Genomic DNA, 16,730 nt, shown 5'->3' on the forward strand with positions numbered 1-16,730 from the left:
GGGAAAACCCTTACACACCCCACTTCATTGTTTTATCCAGTAGTTGTATTAAAATAAAAAACAAAAACTAAAAAACCAACAACCAGCATTTAGTTATCAAAGGCATTGAAAACTATAAAAATGTTGGTGAGTGAACAAAAGTACCCCTTAACGTGAAAGTTCTATAAAGTGATAGAGATCCAAGAGGAAGTAGAAAAATATTTTTTGAGCACCAGCTCGGTGCCCATCCCCTTATGCTTCTATTTATTTATTTATCCTCACCTACTGTGAGGTAAGCCTCACATCTGAGTGGTACACAGGAGAAATTACACACACACAGGGTAAAACTCCTAAGAGCACACAGCTAGTAAACAGGGAACTAGAATTTGCCTCCATGGCTGTTTGACTGAAATCCCATGAAAATGCAATTCAAGAGTCAGGTGATTTGTTTTTGTAATGGATCGTCATCTTTCCAACTGCTTCTTTATCTTCCTGTCTCTGGGGTTGCTAAACAGTAGTCTGCAGATAAACACAGCTGGCTCAGTTGAAGAACATTCTGGAAGCATTTTATTGTGTGTGTTCACTATTCTCTGTGGCTTTCTTCAAGACCCCCGCAAAGGTGAGATCACACATGCCACGTAACAGCCATGACTGGGCAGGTAAAAACTTCATCGCAACCTGTGTCCCCCAGCAGGGACTTTGGAGAACAAGTGTTCCCTTTCAACATTATTAGCTGGGCCAGTCAGGATTGCCACTGTTGAGCATGGACAACTAGTTTTTTCTTTGCCAAATCAGGGACCGAGGATCCAAAATATTAATGACAATGCAAAAATCGCCTGCAGCACACTACACGAGCCTGTGAAGACCACCACAGTTATTCCTTCTGTTTGTAACAAGCAGCCATGAGACGTGTCAAAACAGAAGAATAAAAGCCATCTGCACTTAGGAGCTGATGTTAACCCATCCAGCTACATGTGTGCTATAGGATATAATGGGTCTCATTGCAGGCAAGTAAGAGTTTAAGTCCTATTCTCATTAGAGAAGGCAGCAGTGGATAATTTGTACCTATAAAGGTAATTGAATGTGTGCATATAATTTCCTTCAGAGCCTCTGCCAAAAGTATGTAGAGTCTAAGAATAAAAAGCTATTGTGGATGTTAAAAGCTTGCTGTTGGATGAGATAATTCTATAGTATTAATTCTATTGGGTCAGCTTCATTGTTTTGCAGTAATAACCTAAAACATGCCCTTTAAAACTTACCTGAGGCCAGAGCTAGTCCTTTTATGAAAAACAAATTAGGCTTCTTGAGCTCAGACTGTATGGTGTCTGGAGACCTGAAGCAAATTTAAGACCTCTTGTTTTTCCCTAGGACAGTACATGACTAAGGTAGGCTTTTAATCAATGTTTATAGAATGAATGAAGGAATGAGACATTTGTGACTGTTTATAAATTTAGTTCAGTAGGTACCACTTATTTCTTCTTAAATTATTAAATCCTATTTTGTGGGGGAGCCTCTAGGTAACTCACACAAGACTGACACCTCTTCCAGTGATGTTTCTTATGTAAAGATGTCTGGTGTTTTAGCTGGATCCTGAAGACAAAGCCATGCTGAATACGAACAGCACATATCCACATTCTTCTCTCCTGTATCCTTGGCAGACATTTCTGTCAACACCAATTTCTCCCTGGCCTCAAGACCCTTCACAGTCTGGCCATTCTGGCAGCTCCCCCCAGTTGGCTGGATCTGGCAAAATAGATCAAACTACTGACTCTCCTTAAGCTGGGATTTCCTTTTGGGATAGAAAAATGAGAGTTTATCTAAGTGCACATAATAAAACCAATGGGTGAATTTAGATTTCCTACCCAAGATGAGATTCTACTGGCAACACAGTTCTCTCACAAGACAAAGTTAGTTCTGTTGTTTCATTTTAGGAATGGAACAAGGTTAGAACTGTGGGGTCTGCTTGACCCATCCAATCTCTTACAACCAGTTTCCAAGTGGTTCTGGGTACTTAATGCAATGTTGTCCCTGCTCATTGTGAATGGGGCATATCGTGAGACACAATAAATACACTGTAATGACTAGATCCTAGTATTTCTAAATGTGCAGTCTACTACAATGCAACCAGGAGACAGCAAATAATACCAGAATAATTATAGAACTTTAGAACTGAAGAGGCCTTAGCAATGACCTTGTTCAGCAGTTTGCAAGCACTCTTGGCTTATGGGACTCCTTTTCAGGCATGAACAATCTATTTCAGGCCAGTGAGAGCCTCCTAGGGACATTGGGAACAAATTGATTGGGAGAGATAAGATGTCTTCCTGTGGGACTGCAAACTCAGGGGATCATGTAAGCTGGAGCTGCTGTGAGACAACTCTTTAGGCTTCAGAGAAAATGTCATCTGCAGAATGGATTCAACCTACTGAGAAAACCCAACTGAGAGCTGTAGACAGAGCATCAAAGACCTCCAGTGGTCTTCTAGATCCATCCAGCCACTCAGACATGTTAGATAACCCTAACTGGTTCACTTCTGAGGTACATGACTGAGTAAATACACTTTTATTTGATCTAGTTTGTGTGAAGATTCCATTGCAATCCAGGATCTTAATTTATATAAATATCTACATTATAGGGTTCTTGTCAGGATTTGATCTAATTCATGCAAACAACTTAGCACGGAATGTCAGACTCCATGATCCTTATAGCTCAGCTGATTGCAAAAATGAGCTCGATGTACCATCCCACCTTGTGGGGGTGGTAGCTTTGTTCTCCTCCTCCTTCCTCCACTCTGACTCTGGGCTTTCCTGTGTGATTAGTTTTTCTAATGGGATTTTAGCAGACACGATGCAAGAAAAAGTTTGCCATGGTCTTGGGCTACTGAGCTTGCAATCTCTCTGCTATCACCATTGGGAAGGCAGGAGGTAGTTTCTTAAAGGTGAGATTCAACGTAGAATCTGGAACATAATTTATAAACCGTTTATATTCTGTTTCATTAAAAGTATGGGTCTAGCTTGAACTTTGAACAGATCCTTTAGCCATGGGTGATTTCATAACAAATCATGGATCAAGCATTTGAAAAATCCTGGTTTGCTGAGTTATGCAGACCTTCCAAATATTGCACATCTCATTAAAATATCAAAAATCACATACGTAAATATTGCCATCAGTCTCATTAGAAAAACACATGATGTCAAGCTCACAGTGTTACTTTTACAATTTTCCAAAATTCCCATTTGCACTTGCAACTTCAAGTGGGCAACACGTATTGTCAGTTGTTTTCCTCGAAGTGACAATCTCACTTTGTTCATTTTGAAGAAACGGTCTGCCAATATCCAAGTCTGAATAACCGTAGTTTGTCTGTCAGTAGCTTTTCAAACCAAGATTCTGCTCTGTGAAAGAAAGCAGTTAGCTGAGCTCTTGACTCAAACAGTTGCCCACAAGCAATTTTCTTCAAGACAATCATAGTCTTCAAAATTCAGCAAAAATATTTCCTGTGTACTTTTCATTCAGTCACATAGAATACTGAGGGCTGGTCTTTGGTAAAATTAAAAATTTGATTCATCAAGAGCACTCTTAATGAAACTGGCATTTATTTTTATTTTTAGATTATTATTTGATCCTCGGAGTGCCTATCAGTGGAAAAATGTAACGACTGTGAGAAGTTTGGCACCATTGCTTGGATCCTTGCTACAGCCCAGCAGTCTGAACCATCATTGCTTTTGAACCAGGCACAAAAGGGTCAAAACCATTGTTCCAGGACTCAATCGTGAAGTTCCAACATTATTCAAAATTTGAATATTTCAGCCGTTTTATGCATCTGTTTGCTGAGCATTCACAGAAAAAGATACTATGCGACGATGAGTCGATGCTGCTAGAGGGCTACAAGCAAACTGGCCAAGCCCAGCCCATCTTCAGATTCACCCATTTGCAAAATGTAAGTACAATTTTGTAAGTGAGATATTAATGCAACCTTTATGTTTGCAACTAAATTTTTAAGTCATTGGGTTACTGTTTCCCTGGAAAGTGACACTGTGGCTGTTGTTTTTACGGACTTTTCATGCAGCAGGCATGGGGCACTGTCAACTGGACAGGATTTATTTGTTTATCAGGTATTGTATGTGCTTCTCAAACCAAGGAAATGCTTACCCTGGGAGATGTTTCAGGAGCTGCTTTGCTTCTAGACTGACAATCTGTATCGAACAACTTTTGACTTTTAAAGAGTTTTTCACATCTATGGTTAAAATACTCAATTCCTTTTTCTTTTAAACTTTTAATGATTGGTCTCAAAGTGATGTCTCAATTAGCACCCAAATTTTGCATATAATAATATCTGAAAATCTTCTGTTGTATAAGGCACAGTGAGGTCATTGATAACATCTATAAAGATAGCTCACATTATGTGTTTGTTATTTACACCTTTGCCTGTTTTGTGTTTTGCAATATATTTTTCCCGTCTTGAAACGGAATTCTCAGGGGTATCAACTTCATTTTTTCCAACATTTTTAGACATACTTGGTGTGGTTGTGGGTTCAGAAAGCAAGCCTTTTCATCTCCCTTTTATAAGCCGATGATCCATCTCTCAATAAAGAAAATAAATGTTTTTGATTTTAGAATAAAATAAAAATTCTGAAATAATTTTGATAAAAATTTGAGTCTGAAAAAATTATAATATTACTCCAAAATAAGACAAGTATAATCTAGGGACCTCTAGGTGTCCCAAGAGCCTTTCAGTAAACTACCTTTCAGTTGTGTCTTTGTGTGTATACAAGGAAAATTCAGGGATTTCAAAATTTGTTGGATGTCAATGAGGTTATGATAGTGAGAGCATTGTAGGAGTATTGAAAACAATCTGAGTTCATCTCTGAAAAGATATATACTTACGCCTTTCAACCTATTACCTTTGAATAGTGCCGACAGCACAAAAATATCCAGCCTATATTCTGTTGCCTGTTAAGAGGGATGACGCCATCACTCATCCTGTAGTTTGGAGAACTATTTGTGAGGGAACGACTGTAAAAGACAAATGTGTTTTAAAATTACTATAAAAGTAGTTTTGACCCTGTAGACTATACTTTGAGGATTACTCATATTTTCGAGACAGAAAAAGACACAGGCAAAAAAATGTGCTTATCCAAATTGGTTCCACAGGTAGAATTAGCATGTCAGTCCCCTGTCAGTCCAGAGTACCTTCTTTGTCTCTGTTTCTATCTGAGTCTCTCTCGTCATCCTTCTTGTCCTACCATTCTGCTTAATTATAAGTCCCACCAAGATAGAAATCTTCATATTCATCTGTGTGTATCCCAGCACTTAGTAACTAGAGCAAATTGATAGTAACTGATTTGTTATGTTGGATTCAAGATTGGGTGATAGAGATTGCTTTTGTACACTCACATGAAAATCAAGCCTTGGTTAAAATAACCATATATTTAGAGATAACCTAAGAGTTCCCCTGGTTCAATCTTTGGCCACAACATACAGTCTTTCTGTCTTTGTTTTTAGTAAAAATGGTTTCAATTACCAATGAGGTACTCTAGCTGAAACTAACTTAAACCACAAGTTAGTTTGCCGACAGTCCAGTGATGGGTCTGGCTTCAGGAACAGGTGGGTCCAGGAAATCAAACAATGTTGCCAGACACCACCACTGGTCAGGTTTCATTTCTCTTCTTGTGGCATTTTGGCTTCATTTCTAGAAAGAGTCCTTCTACAAGTAAGGGAAGAAAACTTGCAGCAGCCTAAATCTTTATTCATACCATTTGTAATTCAAAAGAGAGGGACATGCTTTCTCTCAGTTTTCATTTGTCAAGTCACATGGAAGGACTTTTATTAGTGCTTTCTGAGTCTCACATGCCTACCTCTGGATGAATTACAGTGGTTCAGAGGATGTGGTTCTCTGATTGGCCCAGACTTGAATATATGCTCACCTCTGAAGGCAGAGATTAAATAGACCACCCTGCTGATGACCCTTCTAACTTTTCATGAGTGAAAGTTGATGTTAAAGAAAAAACTGTTGAATTTAATTCACAATTTTTTTTTACAAATCTACATTATTAGAGAATGCAAAAGAAAGGAAGAACATGAAACAATCTGAAATGTTACCATACACAGAGATTGCAAGAGAAAAATCTGTATTTTTCCAGTTTTTCTATGAATTGGAAATGAAAAAAGATGACTTCTTTTAAATTTAATATACATTCAACCATTTCTTCCCATTCTAAAGTATTCTTCCAGAACGTAAGTGCAGTGATTGGTTCAGAGAGCAGTCTTGGGAGATGTTCTAATGCTTACAAACCTCCCTCTTCCATAAAAGTGATTTAGATCTTCTTACAGGTGAAGTGACTAGTTTCTCTGCAGTGTACCTTAGTGTTTACAGGACAGAACTTGAGCATCTCATGAAAAGCCTTCACTTCCTTATTCACAAAAATACATTCACGTTCAAATACTGAATTTAGGGAAAGAATACAGTCACATCAGCACCCGCTTGGACTTGGAGAGGTTTGAAAGACAGCCCGGTTGGAGGCCTTTCTCAGTCCCGCCGTGTGACTGTGGGGCCAGAACTGCACGTGTCCATGAATGCTGGGAGCGGTGAGCATGGTGTCAATCCGACTTACAATCTCTGATTCTTGTTACTTATTAAATAATGGAACAGTTACCATCTGTAGCAGATGTCCTTGAAGTGATGCAGAGCCAATAGTTCCTAGGAGAAACACTGCATGAAAATTTCTTTCTTTCCTTGCACAAATATAGCAGAATGCTAAGAACATCAGTGAAAGTTTTCCTAGTTCAGCCAGGGAAATGGGTGCATTGCATGTGTTGCATTGTTAGGCAGGATTCACTTAGGGGTATGCTGGTAAATGTTTATCAATGAATTTAACTGCTTTCTGCCATCTTTCCCTGCCGCCATACTGTCCTGAGCATAAATGCCCTGGCAGATACTCTCAAGAGCATTAACAATGCAGAAAAGAGATGCAAACGCCAGGTCTTATGAGGCCACGCTCACAAGTCACCATCTGGTTTCTCACTGTGATGATGACACACAGTTACCTTGGCAGATTTGAAACCACGGAGGAGCACAGAGCCAGGAAAACTGTTGTGAACCTCATGGACAGGTAAAACAACTGTGGAGTGATCAGCCCCAGACTGGATGTACAACTGGAAGATCTGGAAGAATGGCAGAACAATCCGCTCCCATCCCTCCAGTTTGGTTTCATTGTCCTGACAACCTCTGCTGCCATCATGGACCACGAAGAAGCAAGACGAAAACACACAGGAGGGAAAACCCTGGAATTTTATGTGCAAATAAAATGCCTCAGTGGACGCTGGTGCTTCAGTTAGTCACTTTGAACTTTATAGCAGAGTAGCAAGTGCACCTGCAGCCATGTTCAGCCTTTGTGTTAATTGGGGAATGTTGCTTCCCTGAAGTGAACAAGGAAGACTTGACTTGGGATGACCCACACCATCACGCTCATGGCTCACCAGCAGATGCTTGAATAAGGGTTGGGGTCCAGGGTTGGGGTCCAGGGTTGGGGTTGACGCTTTCCCTTCTGAAGTCTTAACTTACGTTAAGTCTGGAAGGAGAGGTGCCTTTCATGGTGTTAGCTTGACAATACACATTTCATGCACTGTTGTGAACTGCCCTAAAAAAACAACCTGCCTATAGTTAGCTGCATAGTGCCGTTAGGAGGCAGGCAGGAAGCAGACAACTAGAGCCCATGGCTCACTCAGATTCATCTCAAAGTAAATTAGGGGGGGCTTGTCAGTAACATTGTAGCAATATGTGTTTGCAAGAGGTCACTGAGTAAAAGGAAACCTCTTGTAAAAAATAGTTTTACTGTCACCCTGTCACACCTGTATTCCTGGAATTGAGAAGAATTAGTTTGCTGGGCTACCTCACCTGGGGAATGCTTGTAAAGAGTTCAACCACCAAAGAGGGTAGCATGGCTTCTGTGAAGGACACCAGGGCTTGACTCCCCCTTTCTAAGCAGTGCTGGCCAGTAATGTAATAAGAGCCACACATGTTATTTAACTTTCTAGAAACTATATAAAAGAAGAGAAACAGTAAAAAACAAACAAACAAACAAACAAACAAAAACCAAAAAAACAAAAAACCAAGATACAAAAAAAACAATGAAATATAAAACAGCCATTATTTGTGTTTACCACTGTTTCTGGCATAAATACTCCCACAGTGGTTAGTTTTAAACTGCCAACCTGACATCTCTGAATAGGGAGTTAAGGAGAGAATTACCCAGTTGGCTTTCACGGACAGGTCTGAGCTGGTGGCTGCGTGACGCTCTTGGGTCCTTTCCTCAACCACATATTTCATGAGCCACTCTGTGGTGCCAGATGTGCTGGTAGGCTCTGGGAGTCCCACAGTGAACAAAACACAGATGTTCCTACTCTCTTCGATTTGTAATCTAGTGAGGAAGAGAGATGTGAGTCGAATATTCACAGGAATAAAAGGTAACAGGAGGTTGTTACCTTGTCTGGGGATTGGGGAAGATGTCCCCAAGGGTTACTTGTCTGTGCTCCAGTATGGGATACCGGATTCCAGCCAGAGGGAAGAGTAGCTTCTCATATCTGGGGTTCACCCCTTCTCTCTTGGTAACCAATTCCTTGTATTAAATCCCCTGAATCTGAACTACTTAGTGTGGGTTCTCTTTTCCTGACTGGACTCTAAATGATGGACTGAGGAAACATGTCTGAAATGAAATCTGTGGATGTTTTACATGGGCTTTCTCCCCATACAGACAAAACCTTGAGACAAGGATTTGAAGGAAATTAGGACAGCTGAGAAATAAGAAAATGGACAGAAGGAAGAGATCCAAGGGTGTGTTATCAAGCGAACTGTCACGGTAAGCCTCTGGAAGTGAATTCTCCCTGGGACTCTGAAAGATTGTGTTGAAAAGTTCCCTCAGACTTACTGAAGGGGAGAGACTCTTTGGGTATGTGTCTAACAACTCCCAATAGCCATTTGTTGAAGGCTGTTTCTGAGGGGTGTAATTCCTAGCATTTTGGGCTCTGCAGGGAAAATGCAAAATATACACTCTTGTGGCAAAGGAAGACCACAGGGAGGGAGACTCAGGGATGGCATTTGGAAGTCTGGACAACTGGTCTGGAAATGGTCCTTGCCAAAGGGATGTGTGAAGGGCACTGACAATGTCTCGACAGGTAAGTAAAAATTAAGTTGGTGTGTCTATAGAACCATGCATGGTAAGTGAACAGCTTTGTAGAAAATGTATTCAGGTGTGTTGAGAGTTGGCTCAAGCACTATAAGAATGCGTAAGCAACACATAATTACATACGGGGCTTCAGAAGCTACATATGTTTTGACACCACTGTAATATTGGTGCCCTAAAGCAACATGAGTTAATATTGCTACTTGTAGGTAGCTCTTGAAATGTCCCACCTTTGACCTTTGAAAACGTGCAGCTGGTAAATAGATGTTGAATTAATATCATTCATCAACCTCCTCGCTGACATTTCCTTCTTTCCCACTAAAGCCCTTCATTTTGTCACCAGAGGACCTTCACTTTCTCTACCTATACATTTTCACAAACTCTTCTACTTTTCTAGGATACTTCTGCCTTCCCGTTCTTCCCTCCCCCACATACACACACACAGTCTCCGGCGAACCCCACTCATTCTTCCATACCGCAGTCCAGCATCGGCTCCCCTGTAAAGCTGTCTCTGACCCTCAGGATCAGATAAGCTTAGAGTTGCTACTGTACATTCTCCATGGCACTGAGGTGGTCAAGAACAAGAATTTGAGGGGCGCCTGGGTGGCTCAGTGGGTTAAGCCTCTGCCTTCAGCTCAGGTCATGACCTCAGGGTCCTGGGATTGAGCCCAGCATCGGGCTCCTTGCTCGGCAGGGAGCCTGCTTCCCTCTCCCTGCCTCTCTGCCTGCCTCTCTGCCTACTTGTGATCTCTCTCTGTCAAATAAATAAATAAAATCTTAAAAAAAAAAAAAAAAAGAACAAGAACTTGAAAAACAAAGTGCCCTCCCTTTTCATTGAGGCAAAATTGATAGGTCACAAAATTAACCATCTTAAAACGTACAATTCACTGGGACATTCCCAGTGTTATGCAACCATGGCCTCTATCTAGTTCCAAAACATTTTCAACACCCTACAGGGAAACCCTGTACCCATTAAGCAATCCCCCATTCCCTTCTCCCTCCTCCAGCTCCTAGAAACCACTAACTAACTGCTTTCCAGGTTTCTCCATGTTGTAGCATATTAGTACTTCATTTTTATGACTGAAGAATATTTCTTTGTATGGGTATACTGTATTTTGTATATGTGTGTATCAGTTGATAGACATTGGGTTATGTCTACCTTTTGGCTATTGTGACGAGGGCTGCTATGAACACTCATGTGCAAGTATTTGTTTGAAAACCTATTTTCAGTCCTTTTCGGTATCCACCTAGAAAGGCAATTTCTGTGTCACAAGGTAATTCTTTTTTTTTTTTAAAGCCCCAATGTACAGCCCAGTGTTGGGCTTGAACTCACGACCCTGAGATCAAGACCTGAGCTGAGATCAAGAATCGGATGCTTAACTGACTGAGCCACCCAGGCGCCCCTAGGTCCTGACATTTTTTAAGAAGTGACCTACAATGGGCTGGATTATAACTAAAACTGCCGGCAAAAGGAAACATTAGGGGTTGCTACCATAAAATCCTACAATGAAAACCTGAAAAGAACAATGCAGGTAAAAGACCTTATGCTGGGACGCCTGGGTGGCTCAGTCAGTTAAGCATCTGTCTCTGGCTCAGGTCATGATCTCAGGGCCCTGGGATCGAGCCTGCTGCTCCCCGTGCTTGTGTGCTCTCTCTCTCTCTCGCTCTCTCACTCTCTCTTTCTGACAAATAAATAAATAAATAAAAATCTAAAAAAAAAAAACTTATTTAAAAAAAAGCCCTTATGCTCCTCTTTGTGGTTGTTGATAAAGAGATATTAAGAGACATCATATCAACTTCGATCTCTCTAATGTTTTTATAGCTCAGGCTGATATTCAGGTACTTGGGACATGTCAGAACCCTATTCTGTCACACACCGAATCAGTCAACATGCTCAAAAGAGGGCTGTTTACTGAAGTGTGTCTTTTAAGTGTTCACATCTTTGCACCAAAATGGATGCCACCAGGTAGGAAAACAACTCAGCGAGGAGATTTTTATGTGAGAGCAATAAAGATCGGAAAATACCACTCCCTTTGATCCCGGCACCCAGGTCTTCCTTGGAGCCACAACTTATTTATGGAAGTTGAAGGCTAGTATTTTCATCTTTAACATTTGATTGTCAGACTCTCAGCCTGGCATACAAAAATATCTGAGCTCATATTCTCCATCCTGCCCCCCAACGGGCTATTTGTTCTTCAGTGTCATTTTTATTTCCCTTGGGAGATGTTCTCTTTGGCCGACTTAGCACTATTAGACTGTAGAACGCCTCAAAGCATAAAATGGTGTTTATTGAGATTGACAGTCTGTGGGAAGCAGGCTTTCATGCTGGTTTGACTGAGTTGAGTATCTCCGCCATGACAGTTACCCCAACGCAATTATTTGGTCAGAGAGAGGCTTCATGCTGTTCACGAGTGTGGTGAAGACCATGAAAGAACTTTTCAGAACGGAGAAAGATACTGACATTTCAACCGGTACTCTAAGCTGGACTTTGACTGTTGTGGCCATTTGTCTGTTTTCTTCCAGCAACCCTCTCTCCTTTGTACCACCCAAAGTATCCAGTTTTCCTTTAGAGAACCAACACTCCATATTTGCCGCCATGAGGTTTAGGTATGACGGAGCTCATCCTTTTGGGGATGGGCTCCCAGAGCATTCCAATAAGTGTATTGCTTTCCTCCGACTGTAGTGATTGAATTGAGAAGGGGCAGGTAAATAAAGCACGGTGATTCTACCCCAGCTACCTGGAGAAGTTGTCTCCTTCTTCCCTGGAAGCCATCAGAGGACTTTCTTTTGGCTGGAGAGTAAAGTATGAGGATATATGGCCTGGAACTTTGGCAACTATTGTTGAATGATGAGGTGAGCCATTTTGGCCATAAAGCCAACACACAGAGGAGGGCCAGCACACAGAGGTAGATCCTTCATGACTCCACAGACTCCAGATTACACAGTAGCTGGAGCCGAAGCTCCTCCTGTTTTAAGATAAGTGAGCCATTCAATGGGTCCATTTTTCTTCAGCTAAGTTGGGTTGAGTTTCCTGTTGTTTCCAATCCAAGATGACTAGCTAATGTACTATTTCTAATTTACCACATTTTTTTCACCATAAAATTATGCAGTAAGTATTATGGTACTTGTTTTAGTGCTGAAGACACCAACTCTCATAAAAAGAATCTCAGTGACGGTGTAGCTGGGAGATCAACTTAAGTTGTTTAAAACACGTATTGTCAACATCTGTGCCAGCATTTCTTAAAATATGGCCTAGGCACCCCTGAGCAGGTTCCCCAAGAATCTTGCTAGGTATTTGAAAAGTCAGAACAGTTTTCATTATATTACTGAGATATTATTTATCTTTTCTACTCTCATTCTCTTGTGAGAGTACAGTGGAATTTTCCAGAGGCATCTTGACTTGTGATGACATAATTTCTCTGATGACTGATGGAATATGTGCTTCTGTGTTCTAGTGTTTTCTGGAATTTTCTAAGGCAAGCTCTTGAGGGTTCTCACTATCAGAGTAAAAAGGAGTCTTGAGACTAAAAAGTTTGAGAACCCGTGCTCTAAGCTATACCATATGGTTCAAAGTGCTCAGCATTCTTAGAGATACTTTTTATCTAACACAAATAATTTTTACAAATATTTTACATAAATCACATGTCACCTCCTTACCATCTCATGAAAAATGGAAAGAGTCTTCCATTAGATTTTAGTGAGAATTTATCATTTTCTTTGGTGTAGAATTATTTTTTCTATGACATTCCAGAATTTTTGAGTTTTGGAGAATAGAGGGCCCTTTCTGAACTTCTTCTCAAACTCTAATTTTAAACTACTGTCATGGGGGAGATGAACCGTGAGAGACTGTGGACTCTGAAAAACAATCTTGAGGGTTTTAGAGTGGTCCGGGTTGGGAGGTTGGGTGAGCCTGATGGTGGGTGTTATGGAAGGCATGTACTGCATGGAGCACTGGGTGTGGTGCATAAACAATGAATTCTGGAACACTGAAAAGAAATTTAAAAAATAAATAAAAATTAAAAACTACTGTCATGGTTGTAATAAAAATTTCAGTGATTTATTTTTTTTTAAAGATTTTATTTTATTTATTTATTTGAGAGAGCGAGATCACAAGTAGACAGAAAGGCAGGCAGAGAGAGAGAGATAGAGAGAGAGAGGGAAGCAGGCTCCCTGCTGAGCAGAGAGCCCGATGCGGGACTCGATCCCAGGACCCTGAGATCATGACCTGAGCCGAAGGCAGCGGCTTAACCCGCTGAGCCACCCAGGTGCCCCAAATTTCAGTGATTTAAAATGGGAGTCCATCCAAGTATGTCCATTAAGCCTGGGGATAAGCATTTTCTGGCAGAGACTTCTGAAACAATAATAAAATCAATGAAAATTCTATACTTTTATTAGGACCATCCTCTGATAATCCTAAACAACATCAGTGATAAAAATAATTCTCTGGCCACTTGTCCAAAATAAAACATAACTAGATATGAACTGGTATCCTAAAGTTTTAACTGGTATTGGAACTGCTGAATACCATCCCACCATGATTCCCGACCTGGATATAAAATCACTTCCTTCAGTTCTTCTGTTAGATAACTTAAAATAATGGTAATAATACTCACTATTTGTACAGCATTTCTGTCTCAACATTTAGATAGAACATTCTTTGTTCCTCACAGACCCACCCTCCTCCAGGGGCCTCAAGACACCTTTGACAGGCTGACTCACTGTAGCCCAAAATTCAGTGGGAACAGCAGATCACAAGATATTCAGGACTGAAATCAATGTCAAGTGTACGGAAGCAAGTTGTAGAGAATGCTTTAGTATTTCCCTTTACCCACTGGTTGGCTCAGTTGGTTAGGCATCTGACTCTTGAATTCGGCTCAGGTCATGATCTTGGGATCATGAGATGGAGCCTCAGATCGTGGGGCTCTTGCTCAGTGGGGAGTCAGCTTGAGATTCTCTCTCACCTTCATCTTCTGCCCCTCCCCCCACTCATACTTTCTAAACCAATCAATCAGTTAATCAATCTTTAAAAAAAAAATAGCACTTCCTCAGAGGCCCTCTTTGACCAACAGATACCTTTGTTACTCTGTTTCTTCATCTCCTCTACTTTTACTTCATAGCACCTACCACCATTTGTACTTGTGCTTGCTTTTTGTTTATCTCCCCTTTGGACTGTAAATTCCTGAGTTTGGTCACCACATCCATTTTATTCTTCAGCCTCCCAGATCCACCAGTGTCACCTTTGGAACATGGTAGTTGCTTAATACTTATTTTGTGAGTGAACAGATAAATGAGTGAATAAATGCTCCATTCTTTAAGGAGCACAAAACTCAATCCAAAACCTTATGAAGAAGAGACCCATTATAATTCTCAAAAACAATCTCCAAAGAGAAAATCAAGGAAACTACTGATTTGGACCAATTCTGTCAAAAGACAATTGAATGACAAGAAGTCAGTCTTACGTTGGCTCCTTTGGCAAGGCCAACATAGGAGTGCAGGCTGTTGATTCTGTTTACGAGGAGTTCAAAACCAGGAAAGCCTACTACCCAGTGAGAGAAGTTAAAGTGTTGGTTATGTCTTGAGGAGGGGCATGAGGAGCCTTCTGTGAGGCTGGAAATGTTCCTTATTTTCATCTGGACAGTGTTTACACACATGTAGACATATGTAAATATTCATCAAGCCATACAATTAGAATTTAGACATACCACTGCATGTATATCCTACCTCGATTTAAAAAAACCAAAGACCTTTAGCTAACTCGAGAAGATCTGACCAAAAATGGAAGCTGGACTGAATTGATGCTATAGCTTTTTTTTTTTTAAATAAAGATTTTATTTATTTATTTGATAGAGATCACAAGTAGAGAGGCACGCAGAGAGAGAGAGAGAGAGGTGGAAGCAGGCTTCCCGTTGAGCAGAGAGCCTGATGTGGGTGGGTCTCAATCCCAGGACCCTGAGACCATGACCTGAGCCGAAGGCAGAGGCTTTAATCCACTGAGCTACCCAGGTGCTCCTATAGCTTTCAATAGTACCAGGATACACTTCGGTTTATCAAACTTCAAAGAAAAACCATGTCATCAACTACATCTCTGAAAGGAGATATGCAGGTCATATGCATGACCTAATTTAGATACACACACTTTGGGAAAAACATATACACACACATTCATACACACCTTATGGGTATATGTGCCATATATGTATGTGCCTATTATGTGAATATATACATACACCTGTGTATATACACATGTGTTTATAGGTATACATGGATACACACACACACACACACACACATATATACATAACATGCCTATATACATTTTTAGGAACGTATAGAGTCAAACCAAGATATAGTGGACAAAAAGAACTCTGCTATGAAATAATGTAGTGTTCACTCTTGAAATCATTTTCTTTGTCAAAGGGCAGGAATTGGTGTCATAACTTTGAGCTTGTATTGTTTCCAAAAGAAACAATACAATTCACTGGCATACTCAATTGCTTCCAAACGATGCTCGCCTCTGACTGACAAGTGGCTCACAAATTCATCTTTTTACATGGAAATTATGTTGCACTTAATTTTTCTCAGGGCCAAAGCTATAAATAGAAAACAGGTCATTGTATCATGACAATAAATTATTATTATTTATGCACATTGAAGATGAGAGAGTGACTTGCCTTCATAAATTACCTTTTCTCCATGATTCATTGAATTCTTCCCAACCCATGAATAATGAGTTCCCCAATTTCCTACAAAGAATTGGAGAAATGAAGACAAATTGAGGGTGGGAGGAGCCTGGAGAAAAATAATTGAATTAAGAATTTACATTTTTACATAACAAGTGTATGGAGAATGTTCGCTGGCAGTCTGTAGCAAGTCAATGCTGCATAATTTGAAAAACAGCAGCCTGATGCCTCTTTATTCCCCTTGACAAGTGTAAATGCTGTGATTCTGACAATGGCACTGAATACTTTTTTGAGACTGCTTGTTACATTAAGAAAGCCTCCTCTACAAAGCTCATATGTTAGTAGCATGTGTAATCTGATCTGCTTTCATACAATCCCAGGAAAAGCCTGTTTTGCCTGTCACAGGCTCTGTTTGCTCCCAACTTCCAAATAAGCATTTAAAAATAGTGTTTTCATTAAAATCCTGGACTCTGTCAAATGCAATGTTCTCCAATACAAAAAGTCTGTGAAGGAGAATAGTCCCTGAGTTTATTATATAAAGTCATGGGGAAAAGCAAGGAATATTGACCATTTTTCTTAAACTACATACAGATAAATTCTTTAAAATGTGAGGTGCTAAGTCATCCTTTGTCTCCTCTAGAGAATGAGAAATAGGGAAGATAAGCATTTAGAGAAGACAAATGAGTAACACTATTATAAAATAATTTCACCATTTTATTATGTCAATAAATTCTCACAGTGTCATGATCATTTCTATATAGAAGGACTGCAGTGCGATAAAAACAAAACAAAACAGAAATGAGGTTTCTTTCACTTTTAAAAAGGTGCTACTGGACCCATTAGAGACAGAATTTTATTTTTTTCCCCACAAAAGGAAAACAATAAATGCAGCGAA

The 16,730-nt window shown here is 40.2% G+C and overlaps 1 pseudogene; it reads left to right on the top strand.

The window, feature by feature from the left end:
• The first annotated feature begins 6,871 nt into the window (after window positions 1–6,871).
• Window positions 6,872–7,311, top strand: LOC125105256 (40S ribosomal protein S15a-like; annotated as a pseudogene).
• Window positions 7,312–16,730: the final 9,419 nt, after the last annotated feature.

Source organism: Lutra lutra, chromosome 1 (assembly GCF_902655055.1).
Source record: "Lutra lutra chromosome 1, mLutLut1.2, whole genome shotgun sequence".
In the NCBI taxonomy this organism is placed as follows: domain Eukaryota; kingdom Metazoa; phylum Chordata; class Mammalia; order Carnivora; family Mustelidae; genus Lutra; species Lutra lutra.